We start from the raw sequence: 14,897 nt of genomic DNA on the forward strand, positions 1-14,897 counted from the left end.
TGCTCAAACTCAAAAATATTTAGTCATAATCCTAACTAAACCCATCATGCAGCTCATCATGGAAGGAAATACAGCATCCTGAGACTGCTTCCATGCAGTCTTTGATAACCAATCAAGAGGCACTAGTGAAGAAAAGTAGGTTTAGTCATGAGATATGCATCCCCAGGTATTGACAGGACTGTAGTGGCTGACATTGTGGACTCTTTCTTAAGGTGAGACCCTCCACCTTACTTTAAAAGAATGATTTTGTCTTCCAAACATATCAACAACTCATATATGTCTCCCCAACCATATCAACACCTTCTGTGACCATATAATGCACACACTAAGCATTATACACATGCACCTCATAAGAAACCAATCTAAGATATAACGCATGGAAAAAGAACTTAAATCATCAAAACCATTCTCTGCCATCATCACATATTTTTAATTGTTTCTTTCTAGTAATGTAAGCTTCATACTTACCTTCTAACACACTCCCACTGTACCATCAGTGTTCAAATTCCTACTTTTCTTTGAATGTAAGGAGTCTCCACAGCCTCTCGGCTCAGCTCCTGAGAAGTTACATGTCTTTCTAAAAAGTACGTGGGCTGAAGCTTTTGCCATGAATATATTCTTTATTTCTGCTTCTAGAACTATAAGGCTCCTCAGGAGAAACAAAAAAAAAGGAAAAATGGATATATCTGAAAGCTCTGAAGAGGATAAGAACAAAAGATTTCTCCATTATTCCCCTTCACAGAAAGCATTAACCTCTGAAGGGGGCTATTTATACTTCCTGCAGAAAGCAAAACACTGGGAGAGACACAAATGCCACTCATTCTTCCCTTGGCAGAGCAGCCAACTGACCCTGCTTCTCCTCCTGCTAGTCCTTTGCTTTCTGTTTCTCTCCTTTAAACATACTTTGTCCCTTCTTTCTCTAAAACTAAAAGAGTGAGAAGCATCACCAGTTTAGCCACATGAGACAGTTCACTGTTTTTTGTACACACACTCCCTCGACTTTCTCAACCAGAGGACCCTCCTTACATTTTGTGTTCTCTTGGCTTGTTGTTCCTTCCCTATCTTCATGTCCAAACCCTGATCAGCTTCCACAGTCCAGAAGAAAGACCCGAAGTGTGAAAAGATAACAACAGTGTATTTGGAGCTGTGGTCACAATGAGAATCTATTACAGGACTCAAAAACTTTTTCTGTAAAAGGTCAGAGATAGCAAATATTTTAGGCTTTGAGAGCACAAAAGCAACCTTGGGAAGCGTGTAAACAAATGAAAATGGTGATATTCCAATAAAACTTTATTAACAAAAAGTAAGCAGATAACCGGATTTGAAATTTGCCCAGCCCAATCTATTAGGTTAAGTTGGTTTGAAGACCACTCACTCCCTATAAGTCTTTCATGGACTCTGGGCATGAACCCACCTTTTGCTCTACCCAGATACCCTAGGATTCTTTTATTTGTTTTCCATGCATCCCTCCACCTGCTTCAAAACCCTTTGTCTTTGAAATTGTGCACCCATGACTCCTCTTCTTGGGGACTTCCTCAGGCTACTGGAGTAACTTTATCTATAGGAGCACAGAGCCCCAAGGAATGTATGCCCCACAGTCCTCACCCCCATGGCAGCCCTTAACCTACCATTGGTAGGTGCAGGACGATGACTGCCAGCTGGACACCTCTGTAGATCCTGCACATTCCAGATTCACACAGAGTGAGGGATCCACCCTTCCCAGGGATCTGCTTGAAATTTCAACCCTGCCTGTCCTGCTTCTCCACTTCTTTACCAGTTTTTCCTGGAAATTTTTCTTGATAAATCACTTATACCCAAATCCTCATCTCTGGGGAACCTGACCTCAGTTACCCTTTCAGAATGTTCCAGAAACTTCTTGCCTTTATGAAATGCTTGCTGACCCTAGAACAGATGCTCAGGCACATCCCTAGATTTGCATAGTGACCAGAAGACCTTTCACCCAGCCCACAATTGAGACTCAAACATATGCAGAACATCTGAGAGACTAGGGTTCCTGCAGAGACACAAATCAGAGTGAGAGAGTGGGGCCCTTGAGAGAAGATGGCAGTGAGTGTGGAAGGGCCCAGTAGAAAGGACAAGCCTGAGCTTAGCAGAGCCCAGGGCAGTGGTTCTCAGTATGGGGAGGTGAAGATACAGGAAGGGAAGAGGCATTGGAATTAAATAACTCCCCATTTCTAGTGTGAAGAGGAGAGTGATGACTTCCAAGCTCTTTACACGTTGAACCAGAAGCTGGAAGTTATTACACTTATTATTATAAATAGGAGAAAATTTCAGATAAATCCAAGGTTCTATTTTGACATCAACTTATACCATTTTAAATATATGCATTTCCTTGACAACATTCAGCATTCAAACATCAAAATCCCAAGTTCAATAAATTCCATATTGTTAATGCACATACATTAATCTCCAATCAAGGTACAATATTGTGGGATAGTATAAGATCTGAAGTCAGAAGGCTTAAGTTCAAATCCTAGTTCTGTCACAGACTGTGTTACCTTGAGCAGGTAACCTACCTTTCTGAGTTCATTTCCCCATCTGAGAAGTAGAGCTAATAAGTAGTAGCTAAGAAAAATAATAGTTTGTGTGTGTATGTATGTATGTATGTACATATGTATGTATGTATGTATGTATTTGGAAGATAAAATAATAAATTTTATACAAAATTGATTTGCAAATGATAGAGTACAATTTTATGAACATCTAATTAATACAAAAAAAGGAATTTTCTTCCTTATTTGTAATCTGTTAATGTCTCTTTATTTCACAAAGGAAGGTGTACACAACAGTGTTAAATAATCTTAAGGGATTAAAACACGGTTCTTTTTTTCAAAAATTTTTAAAATTTTGCAAAGATTACTAGAGCTAGAAAAGTTATAATGGAAGGGTAGAGAGTTGATTGGCTGTCCTAAAAATTAATTTGGTTTCACAAGGAATAAATACACAGAACCAAATATAAGACTCCTAGGGACACCATTTTTCCATGAGGATGTCACATCAAGCGACTCCCACATTGAACTTTAGGTCAAGAAAAAACCATAGAACACCGTCACATGAACTGTTGATGTCGTATCTCCACCTTGTGAAATTAATTTATGTTTTTAATCCAAATGCAGAATTTTGCATGCACTCCTGCTTAATTTCATCTCATTGGTTTGGGCTCACATCCCAGCCCACCAATAATCATATCGATTATTATTTAATGAAAATATCTCAAAGTCTAAGGCCAACTTTCTGGACCTCTTGAATGGATGTCTTCAGCCATAAGTTACAGAAATCATTTCTTAGATTAAAAAGGGAGGATTTATTGAAAGGGAATTAGGATCTCAAAGAATTGAAATATTTCCAGGTGATCAGGCTAGGAGAATGTATAGGAACCATTTTTTGAGGGCTGAGAAGCAGGAAGCACAATTATCCTTTAGCAGAAATAATCTAAGATGCTTCTTCCACCACCATCAGACACCACTGCCACCACCCAGGACACTGACACTGCCTCCAGTGACGCTGCCTTGAGTGAACACTAAAATCCCTTTGCCTTGTTTGGATTTGCTCAAGAGAATATCTAATTGGCCAAGACTCTGCAACATGCCTGGAAGTCAGGCAGCAGGGAAAGGAAAATCTTGGGACTTTTACCATCAGTAGTGAAATGGCAGGTACTACCCACTGTATCATGAAGGTCACACACAGTGGGGTACTCTTCCAATAAGGCAGCTAGGACCAGACACTGGAAAGGTAAAAAATGCCAAAGTTCACCATAAATGGGATATTTTATTTTTTTAGATGTTTTGGAATGACATAAAGCAGAACTGATATTCGGAGGATATATACCACTATAGGTGCACCTGTCTGTCATAACCAGCATCTGTTCAGATTGGCCTGAGTTGTCAAATATTTTGAATATCACCCTGTGTATAACCATATGAAGCAGATTTAATTAAATAAGATGGGTTGACAATGCTATGTAATGTAATTTTTTGTCAAATAACAAGAAGTGATTAACAAGCAATGGGACCACTTTTCTTGTGTGATTTATAGATAAGCGCTAAGGGCAACTCCAAAAGAGGAGCAAAGAGGTTTTTGTTTGTCTGTTTGTTTTTGTTTTTACCTTTGACAGTAGCACTAGAATAAGGAGGGATAGTTTGATTTTTTGTTTTTTTGTTTGTTTGTATTTGTATTTAAGCGCTGGTTTAAGAATTGTTTTTTTCACCTCATAGTCCCAGGACAAATGTACTACATGTAAAAAAAAAAAAAAGCATCCTTTATGTACAAAGACAATATAACTGACCAACTGTTCTTAGTCATGGGCTTTGCAAAGAGCAGCCAATAGGCAACTTGGGCTAAGAAAGTAAGTAAAGGAAAGGTTTTTTTAAAAAGGTAGTTATTGTGTTCAAATAGCCTAGCATCCATGCCAACAAGAGAGAGTTTCAAGGAAAAAAATCAGAATGAATAACATGGGCATGCATTCAATGGACCAAAAGGATCAGCACAAAGAGGAAAGCAAACTGGACTTACAAGATAAAATTTTAAAAGGAGACAACCACAGGCACAGGAGGGCAAGGGGAGGGAAGAAATGGAGAACTCAAAATGAGTCAACACAAAATCTACAAAGAAAAACAAAATTATAAATCTTAGGTCAGAAAAAACAAATCACTGGAGCCACATAAAGCCCCTGGTGAAGGAAATACTGTTCACTGCACTAAACCTTTTTGCTTTTCATCTGCTTGGCTCTGAACACCCAGAGAGCAGTCTGTATCTACAAACCTCTCCCTACTCCATTGTTAGAAAGTTGGATCCTTATAGCTGAAAAGTTTCCCTCATTTCAATGAGGCCCATTATTCTTTGCTATACTTTCAACCACAGTCAATAACTTATCCCTTTTCCTTCCGTTATTACTCCTCGGTATTTACAGACACATCAGTGGTTTCTTTCCTTCAAAATGTGTATATTCAATTCCCTTGATCCCTGCTGCATGATTTTGCAAAGAATGGGAAGGAGAGAGAGACAAGGGTCATCTTTAAGATTCTTCACATATCCCCATTATCAGTGTCTCCTCATTGATGAGAAAGGCCAAGCTGGATCAGGCAATTAGTTCTCTAATTGGGCGTTTCTACCAGCCCTACCTACATATTGAACAGTTGATTGATTTTTAAGATTTATAGGAATGCACTCACTGCCAAGGTCTCTGGGCACCTCTATGACAGACAGTAAAATTAAGCAACCTAAAGATTTGGATGTTGCTTATCCCAAAGGCTTCCTCTTGCCATTCAAGAGTTTTTTTAAATGCACATTTAAAAGTAGACTTTATGCCATGCACTGAAGGTCATCCAAACAAGGTTTGCTCAGGAATCAAAAGAAAAAAGTTTGCAATGCCAACAAGCCTATACAAAAATCCCTCTCTCCAGCCTTCAGAAATTCAAGAATCAGAATCTTGAAAAAGCCATTAAGACTGATGGTTCCCAAACACAAACCCACGGTGTAAATCCAGTTTTACTGGTCCAAATGAAGTTAGAAAACAGAAAAAAGCCAATGTAGTAAGTTTTCTTATAAACTAACTCAACCTTAAGAACTAATCAGTATTCTGAGATATTATTCTTTCTAATTTTTAGTATTAAAATATATTTCATTTTATAAAATGATTGTGATAGTAATTGATAGTGGTTTTAAGTACTATCTCTACTTGACAAAGCAAAGAATTGGCAAGATGACTAACTACATTCATCCCCAAAATTTCCTTTAAAATGTCCTTTGAAATTTTTAAAATAGATTTTAATTTTTCAATTACAGTTAACATACAATATTATATTGGTTTCAGGTGTACAACTAGTACCCATCTGACACCATAATAGCTATTACAATATTATTAACTATATTCCTTATGCTATACTTTATACTTTATGCATGACTATTTTGTAACTACCAGTTTGTATTTCTTAATCCCTTCCTCTTTGAACTTTTATTGATAAATGAAATTCAAAACCTGGAAACCATTGATTTCACAGGTAAAAAAACTGAACCTCAATGAAGGCCCCAGCTAAGGGCCCCCAGCCAGTTAGTGGTACAGTGCAGATGAAGAGACAGACTTTCTAACTTTCACAGCTGCCAGGGCTCTGAGAAGTTCACTTCAGTCCTTGGTAGATATTTGTCATTTCTTGCTACCCCAGTTCAAAATTTTTTCCTTTTTAGAGATTTGTTCCCACTGTATAGGTCTCGGTGGGAGGCAGAGCCTCCCTAGACAGTTCAAAGGTTACTTCCTCTTCCTACTCCCTGGATGTAGATGCATGGCCCAGGTGAGGCAGCTCAGATACGCCCACCTGAGACTTTGAACCTTGAAGAAGTAGATTAGAGGCGCAGAGATCATTAGAAACTTTGATGAAGGTGGAGCTAGAGCCAGCAAAGGACATGCAGAGAGCCAGTGGCTCCAGAGGCACCTACGTAACCAGACCCTTCAGCAGTATAGCCTTGGCCATGCACTTGGCTTCTCAATCCCTTAATTCCTTCCTTTTTTAGCCTGTTTCTATAGCATTCCCATTGATCCTATGAGTTACCTTATATCCTTCCAACACATTTCTTTTCTGTTTAAATTAGCCAGAGCAGGTTTCTGCTATTTCCAGCCAACCACCCTTACTAGAACTGCCTCCCAAATTAGCACTCTCAAACATTTGAGTGTTTCAACCAGCTCTTTTCAAATAATCTATAGTGAAGGACCAGTTATTTTGTTTCGCTAATCTCTCATACCAATTACCAGATTTAGAAAATAAAAAATGAGAAACCCAGTCAAGTTCAAATTTCAGATAATAAATAGTATTTTAATATTGAGCATACCTGGTATAATAAACAGTATCAACAACATTAATAGCATTAACGGCATAATAAATATTATTTGCTCATATATTAAAATCAAACTTTACTGGGCTTCCTGTATTTTATATGGCAACCCTGCCCATGAGCCAACATATAGTCCTACTATGCATGACCAGAAAACAGCTCACACCACATAAGACTCATCGCACAAATTTGACATCACCTTAAATGGTCTATACTCTTGAAAGAGATTAGTGAAAATACTCCTGTGTTCCAGCTCCAGAGATCCTGATTGACTAGGCCTTGAGTGGGGCCAGGACATGGACAGTTTTTAAAACTTCCTAGGCAATGCTAATATGCAACCAAGATTGAGCAACTTACAACACAAATCAAGAAATCTTTAGTTAAAATTCACAGACTGGACCTAATTATATTCAGACTTGGAACAAACATACTCAAGGCTTACATCTAAAGGTACTGGACAATTAGAGTGAGAGAAAAAAAGAGTTGTCGTGGGGATTACAATGTAAAAAATAAAGAAAATTCTAAGAATTATGTCTAGAAAAGAATTGTGGATGTGGCTATGTGAAACTAAGAGTAATCAACTAAATCAAGAGTCAGGAAATTTTTGTATAAAGGGACTTATAATAAATATTTTAAGTCTGGCAGGCTATGTTGTCTCTGTTGTAACTACTTGATTCTACTGTTGTAGTCAAAGCAGCCATAGATAACATGTGAATGAACAGATATCTCTGTGTTCCAACAAAACTGTATTACAAAAATAAGTGGTGACCTGGACTTGGTCCATAAGCCACAGTTTGGTGCCCCCTGAATTTAATTAAAAGCCCAGTAAAGGATTCAAGATAGTGTAGAAGGTGGAGGCTGTACACACATCTTTTAGTGACCACATCAAAATTGTAACAAGACTACAGAGCAACCAAAATGCAGAGTTGCCAGAGGTCTAGATGAACAGGAGACCCACAACTAGGTTGCCTCAAATAACAGGTCATCTCAAAACAGTGAGAGGAACAGAGGCATGAAATGGCCCAGTCACAACCATGTGTGGCAATCAAGAATCAGGAGAGCTATCTTGGCTGCACAACCCATTCCCCCACTTAGGAGCAAGGAGTCCTGGCCACACACAGGTCCCTAGCCCAGGATTCCAGTGCCAGGAAGAGAAGTTCCCACAACTTCTGGTTGTGAAAACCAGCAGAGGTTGGGGCTAAGTGAGACAGAGGGTGATGGGAAGCAGAGACGTTCCCTCTTAAAGGGCCCACTTCTGGCCTCACTCACTGACAGAATCGCTCTCTCTAAGCTCTAGCACTGGCAAAGCTGCTCAAGAAGGAAACTTACAAAAAAATCTCTGAAAGGTTCACAAAACCCAAAGAAGCAGTATCTGGCCTCAGCATGCTCTGTACCTCTTGCTGAGCAGCCTCAAGCCCCACAGCAGTGGCAGCCAGCCTTGGTTTCTGACTTGGCCCTTCAAGGCACCTATAAGCACAGCATGGGTGGCATCCATATGTAGATTGCCTTGTGACTCTTACCAGGCGGCCTCAGAGGTGCACAGGCTGCGGCTGAACTTGGTCGGCAGCTGGACCCCTCCCAGATCTGTGCCAAGGGGCCCCACAGCACACCTACTACATAAAATCACTCTACTAAGACCAAGAGACTTAGGAGCCCTACCTAACACATAGAAACAGACACAGGGAGGCAGCCAAAATGAGGAGACAAAGAAGCGTGTCCTATATGAAAGAACAGAACAAAGCTCCAGAAAAAGAATTCACCAGAATGGAGACAAACAATATACCAGATGCAGAGCTCAAAACACCGGTGATAAGAGTAGATGTCAGCGAGAACTTTAACAAAGAGATAAAAAAAAAAATAGAGATAGAAAACATAACAGAGACAGTCAGAGAAGAAGAATACAATATCCGAGATGAAGAGTACATTAGAGAGAATTAACAAAGTGAATAAAACAGAGGATCAAATCAGCAAAATAGAGAATTGGGTAGCAGAAAACAATCAGAACAGCAACAAGAAAAAAAAATCTCCCCCCGCCAAAAATGAAGATAGTTTAAGGAGCCTCTGAGGCAACATCAAGCATAATAACATTCACATCATAGGGGTACCAGAAGGAGAAGAGAGAGAGCAAAGAATTAAAAACCTATTTGAAGAAATAATGATAGAAAACTTCCCTAACCTGGTGAAGGAAATAGACATACAAGTCCAGGAAACTCAGAGAGTCCTAAACAACATGAACCCAAAGAGGTCCATGCCTAGACACATCATCATTAAAATGCCAAAAGTTAAATTCAAAGAGAGAATCTTAAAAGCAGCAAGAGAAAAGCAATTAGTTACGTACAAGGAAACACTCACAAGACTGTCAGCTGATTTCTCAACAGAAACTTTACAGGCCAGAAGGGTTTGGCACAAAATATTCAAAGTGATGAAAACCCAGGACCTACAACCAAGATTACTTTATACAGCAAAGTTATCATTTAGAATCAAAGGGCAGATAAAGAGCTTCCCAGGCAAGAAAAACCTAAAGAACATCATCACCATCAAGCTAGTATTACAGGAAATGTTGGAAGGATTTCTTTAAGAAGAAGAAAAAAATATGTATCAAGAGTTTAAATAAAGATTGGCAATAACTAAATATCTATCAATGAGTACTTCAAATGAAAAAGAATTAAATGCTCCAATCAAAAGACAGAATGCATAAGAAAACAAGACCCTGACATATGCTGACTACAGGAGACTCACTTCAGATTAAAACACACAGAGACTAAAAGTAAGGGGATGAAAAAAGATATTTCATGATGGACCTAGAGGATAATGGGCTGACGAGTCAGTCAGATAGAGAAAGCCAAGTGCCATATGATTTGACATACATGTGGAATCTAAAGAACAAAATAGACAAAGAAGTGGGGAAAAAAAAAAAACAAACAAACTCATAGATACAGAGAACATATTGAAAATTACCAAATCAGAGGGGTGTTGGGGATCAGTGAAAAAGAAGGGAGGGATTAAGAAGTACAAATTGGTAGTTATAAAATAGTCATGGAGATAGAAAGTACATACAGCATAAGGAATATAGCCAATAATATTGTAATAACTATATGGTGTCAGAGGGGCACTAGGTTTATTAAGTTATAACTTTGTGAGTTATATAGATGTCTAATCACTATGTTATACATCTGAAACTAATATAATATTGTATGCCAACTATAACTAAAAAATAAAAAAATATTATTAACTTTTTAAAAAGCCCAGTAAAACTTGAAGTACTTGTACAGCCAAGGAAACAACAACCTAGATTAGAAAAGTACATAACTGACTATTTGAAACAAAACTACTCAACTCATATTGCTGTTCCACAGAGTTCTGTCCTAGGTTCTTTTTATTTTATATTTTCTCCCTGGTGAGCTTAGTCCTTTGGTTGCAAGAAGGAATAAACAGCTTGAGCTAGATTGCGTGCAAAAAGAAGGAATTGATTATAAGAGCAAAAGCTTTGTTATTAATATAAGCTCTTTAAAAGCCAAGCAGTTGGCTATCAATAAATTCTCTCTCTCTCTCTCTCTCTCTCTCTCTCTCTCTCTCTCACCACTCCCCTGTCACTCTCCTCAACTCCAATCTCTCTCTCCAGGTTTTTCTGCAGATTTTGTCTTATTTCTATCTCTCTATAAACTAGATTTCTGTGCTCCTCTGTAAATATGCTGGATTATGATTCTTAGGTGTCCACCCTGGTCTAATCAACTATCTCGAGGAAAGCAGTCAACGTAATACAAACTTGGATTCTGGGCTCACCTTTGATGGTAAAGCACTTTAGTGATGATCATGGTGGAAGGAGAAAGGACTAGGCTGGGTAGATAGCCCTGAAAGTATCCTACAAGACCCCATGTCCCTTCCCGATGTGATCCTTGACTACCTCTCAATCGCATGTCTCACTACTCCTCCGCAGTCCTTTATGCCCCAGCCATCAGCATTGATCTTGCCATCCTCTTTCTCTTTCATTTCCAAGCCTTCACTCAAGTTGGTCCTTCTTCCTGAGAGCATACTGTCCTCTCTCTTCTCTTGGCTAACTCCTTCTTGCATATCGGGTCTCCATGTAGGTATAATTTCATTCATTCAGTCTTCCAAGTCAAAGTTAGATGCTCATTCTCTGTACTCCTCCAGCTCCATATTGTTGTAGTAGTTAGCATGCTATATACTATGTACTATCTATTCCTCCAACTAGCCTGTAAACTTCTCATGGACAGTTTTCCCAGAGCTTCTGCCTGTACCTGCCTGGTACATTGTCAGTGATCAAATGCTTGCTAAACAAATGATTTCATCAACTCCCCAGATTCCCCTTCCTTCTCTGCTCTACCCAGTTGAGCTTTTCAATAAATCACTCTAAAAACAATTTTACAAACTTTCTCAGTCCTCTCACTCTGTAATTCTGTGTCCTTCCAGCCCTGCTCATCCCCAACCCTCATTCAATTCAAACCTCTTTTTTATTGCTGGGCTGCCCAACACTGCTGGAAAAATTACAGATAGATGCTGGAAGGTACCATGTCAATCGAAGGTCTACAGTCTCCATTGAGCAATGAGTGAAGTTCAGTAATTTTGAAACTTTTCCTTGGTCTGGTAGAATTTCCATAACAGAGAGAGCTGTTCTAAAACTTTCTTAGCATGGAGTTTAAATTTAACTTAAGTCTTAATCTGTTGCTGTCATGTTCTTGCATGTCTGGATATGTTGGGGGAACTATTAAGAGAGGATTCTCTGAAAGGTGCTGACACAGGGACTTAGGTTGTGTTCATAGCTAAGTTTTAGACTATGTAGTGGAGTGAGGTGGGAAATGATGGAATCAACAGATGACTTCAAGATAGAAGTCTTGTGAGTCACAGTAATGTTGACCTAATAATAGAGTCTTAGTGATTGGAGCATAGTAGAGATTCTGAGAACAGCAAGGAGGCTATTATTCAAATGTATGCCTAAGCCAGCCTGTGAGTAGTCTGCATATAAGGGAGAAAAAAATAAAAACTGTAAGAGCTCTTTTTCTTCATACTTAAGCCCATGAAGCCTTTGGAGCATGCTAACAGAGAGCACTCAGAGGAGCCAGCAGCTGGAAACTGCCAAGGCAGAAGCAGTGGGCAGAACCACAGCCCAAAGGAGCAGCATAGAGTGAAAGGAGTGGCCTTTGTCCCTGTCTGTGCAGGAAACACATGGTGCCCATGAGATATTATGGAGATGCCGACATCATGGAATGATCATGTCCCTGAGCATATGAAAGTCTTTGGTAACTCCTGAAATACCTGTGGGGCTTTCTGAAGGGCTGCTGGACCTAGTGAAAAAGGAGGTATAGAACTAGAGTGACTTGGGTTACACATGACCACTCTTCTTAATCTCTGGGTGCTGAATTTGCCTCCCACTTCATGGAGAAAATAAAAGCTGTGAGATACAGTCTTCCACAATTTCTTGCCTGATCTCCAAATACTAAGCCTAAATTCCTGACCTGCATTCCTGTGACACGATGAAAGAGAGATAACATGCTAGAGTACCCATCAGGAGTTGGGGGGAGTTTTGATGAGCAGGAGCAAAAGTAGATTGGGCAAGTCTGAGTCTAAGGTGGATGGACTCAGGGTCTTATCTTAGGGAAATTGTGAAAGAAAATCTGAAACTTTACCCTATACACCATTGTCTTCCTTTAACGATAATTTCTTTTTAATAATCTTTATATTTCCAATGGTACAAGTGCCTAGTAAAAGCAAGATGAATAAATGAATGAACAGGTACATAAAATAATAAATCCCCAAACTATGTGACTTGATATCTCCTAGGAAAAAAGAGATTTGAGAAAGACTTAATAGCTAAAATAATATTGGCCTGGGGACCTCATTTGGATCTATAAATATGGATACGAGAGATGTTGTGGCTCAGACTCTGGGGAGGGAGAAAAAACTCAAGCAATTTCACATCATGTCTATCTCAATACTTTACAATTTTTTTTAATCACATGGCCCACCTGGAAAGCCTTACCTGCCACATTCCTCCAGTGTGAGGGCTGAGGGCTGGGAGGAAGTGGTCTACAATGGGCAGTGGGTGGGTTTTAAAAAGATATTTACAAAGCTAGCAAAGTAAGAAGAAGCAAGGAAAACAGAAGAAATAGGCTTTATAAACAGAAAACTGAGCCATCGTGGCAGCTTCAGTTTGTAGGGACAGATACCTTTATCTGAACTGCGGTCCCACTCAGGAATTGAGAGAGAGTTCCACTTGCTGTAATCTTGTCTGGATCTCTTTACTGTGGACTGTTGTATTAAAATGTCTTCCCAGGAATGGATTTCCTTGGCCAATAGTTTTCCTTAAGCCATGCACTCCCCCCAAAAAATGGCTTAGTATGAAACGCAATAAACGTAAAAGCAGTAGATGAATTATTTTTCGTGCAAGATTGACATTTATCAATAAATATCAGTTTATACTTGGCCTAGACATGTGATATTTAGTCATACATGTCACATTTGCAGTGAAAGTTCACTGACTCCTCCCAAAATAAAATAAAATAAAAATAAACCAAATCATTTAAATTAAATATTTTCTTTATTAGATTTCATTTTCCAGCTGTTTTAACTTAATAGAAATTTTTTCCTTAATTTCAAACTATGTAATGCCTTTTTGCTGAACGATGATTATCTTTCCAGCCCAATGGCCTTTTCTGTCAATGGCAATTAAATCCACAAGCATGATTTGCTTTCTTACTGTTTGAGATTCTTATTTTCCCATTGCACATCAGAAATTTTGCTCAAGTCAGACAAATTTTGTTATGAAAATTTTATTTGATAAGAAAGGATTACAAATCCCCAAATTACAATGCAAACATCTTAGGGGCATGCCAACTGCAAGGTGTTTTATTGTGTAATTACTATAGGGCTTTGTACATATTGATAAGCTGAAAACCATATCTGTTGGCCTTTTTGTTTTCTTAAAGTATATTTTCTAGGCTCACATCTCTTCTTGTTCCACTATAAACCTTCACAAAATTTTTTTAATGTTCTTTATTACTGCATGGCCACACATCTTTTGTGTGGGATTTTGAATCTCCTCATTTCAAGTGATCATTACCTACCCCTTAGTGGGCATAGATGAATCTTTTGGGTGTAAGTGAACAAAATTGATCCCAGAGCCATTTTTTTTATTTGCATTTTAAAGTTCTTGTCAAACCATAAAAATAAAACCCAAATCAGATTAAAATACAAAGTTTTGATTCTTTCTTGTTTTCTGTTTCTGAACAATGCAAATCAATTCTATTGCCTTTTAATAGCTTTTAAGTTTTCAAAACCAAAACTTAAACCCTTCACTCATTCCTCTGACCATGGGATAATACTCTTTGAAACACACACAACCCAATTGATCCCAAACTGTCATTCAGAATGTCATTTATTTTCTACCTGGTTTCATTCAGCAATCTAAATGCCACCAAATTCTACCAATGACCAATGAGGAGTACTTAATGCAGATGTTCAAAAATAAAATTTATATATATATAACTCTATTCCAGATCCAGGTCTTGAGGTGGGGAAGAAATAATTCTCCCCCCAGATTGTCTCTGTTCTCAATGTCCGGATAAGAAAGACAGACCAGCCTATATTCCATTATGCCCACAGAGGCCAAGAGTATCTGAAACATTGGTTTTTCTCCATTTTGCTTTAACTGAGGACTAGACCTTAGGCAATCATATTTGTTTGGATTTTTTATTTTAATTGAATATAACACTTCCTTCTCTGTGTACCACCACTGAAGTTTGGACAAGCTATTTAGCTTTAATAAGAATAATAATTGCTACTTATTAAACTCTTCCCACTAGGAACTGAACTAAGTACCAAAAAAAAAAAAAAAAAGTGTGTGTGTGTGCATGTACTTATGTGTATTTAATTGTCACAACAACCCCATGAAAGAGATATTATTACCTCCATTATAAATATGTGTAAAGTAAAGCTTGGAATATTTAAGTAACTTACCCCCAAAAATGGCAGAGATAGAAATTAAACCCGTGCTTATCTGATTAATAGTCCATGCCCTGAATCTCTCCCAAAAG

This window comes from Pteropus alecto, unplaced genomic scaffold (genome assembly GCF_000325575.1).
Source record: "Pteropus alecto unplaced genomic scaffold, ASM32557v1 scaffold109, whole genome shotgun sequence".
NCBI classification, from domain to species: Eukaryota; Metazoa; Chordata; class Mammalia; order Chiroptera; family Pteropodidae; genus Pteropus; species Pteropus alecto.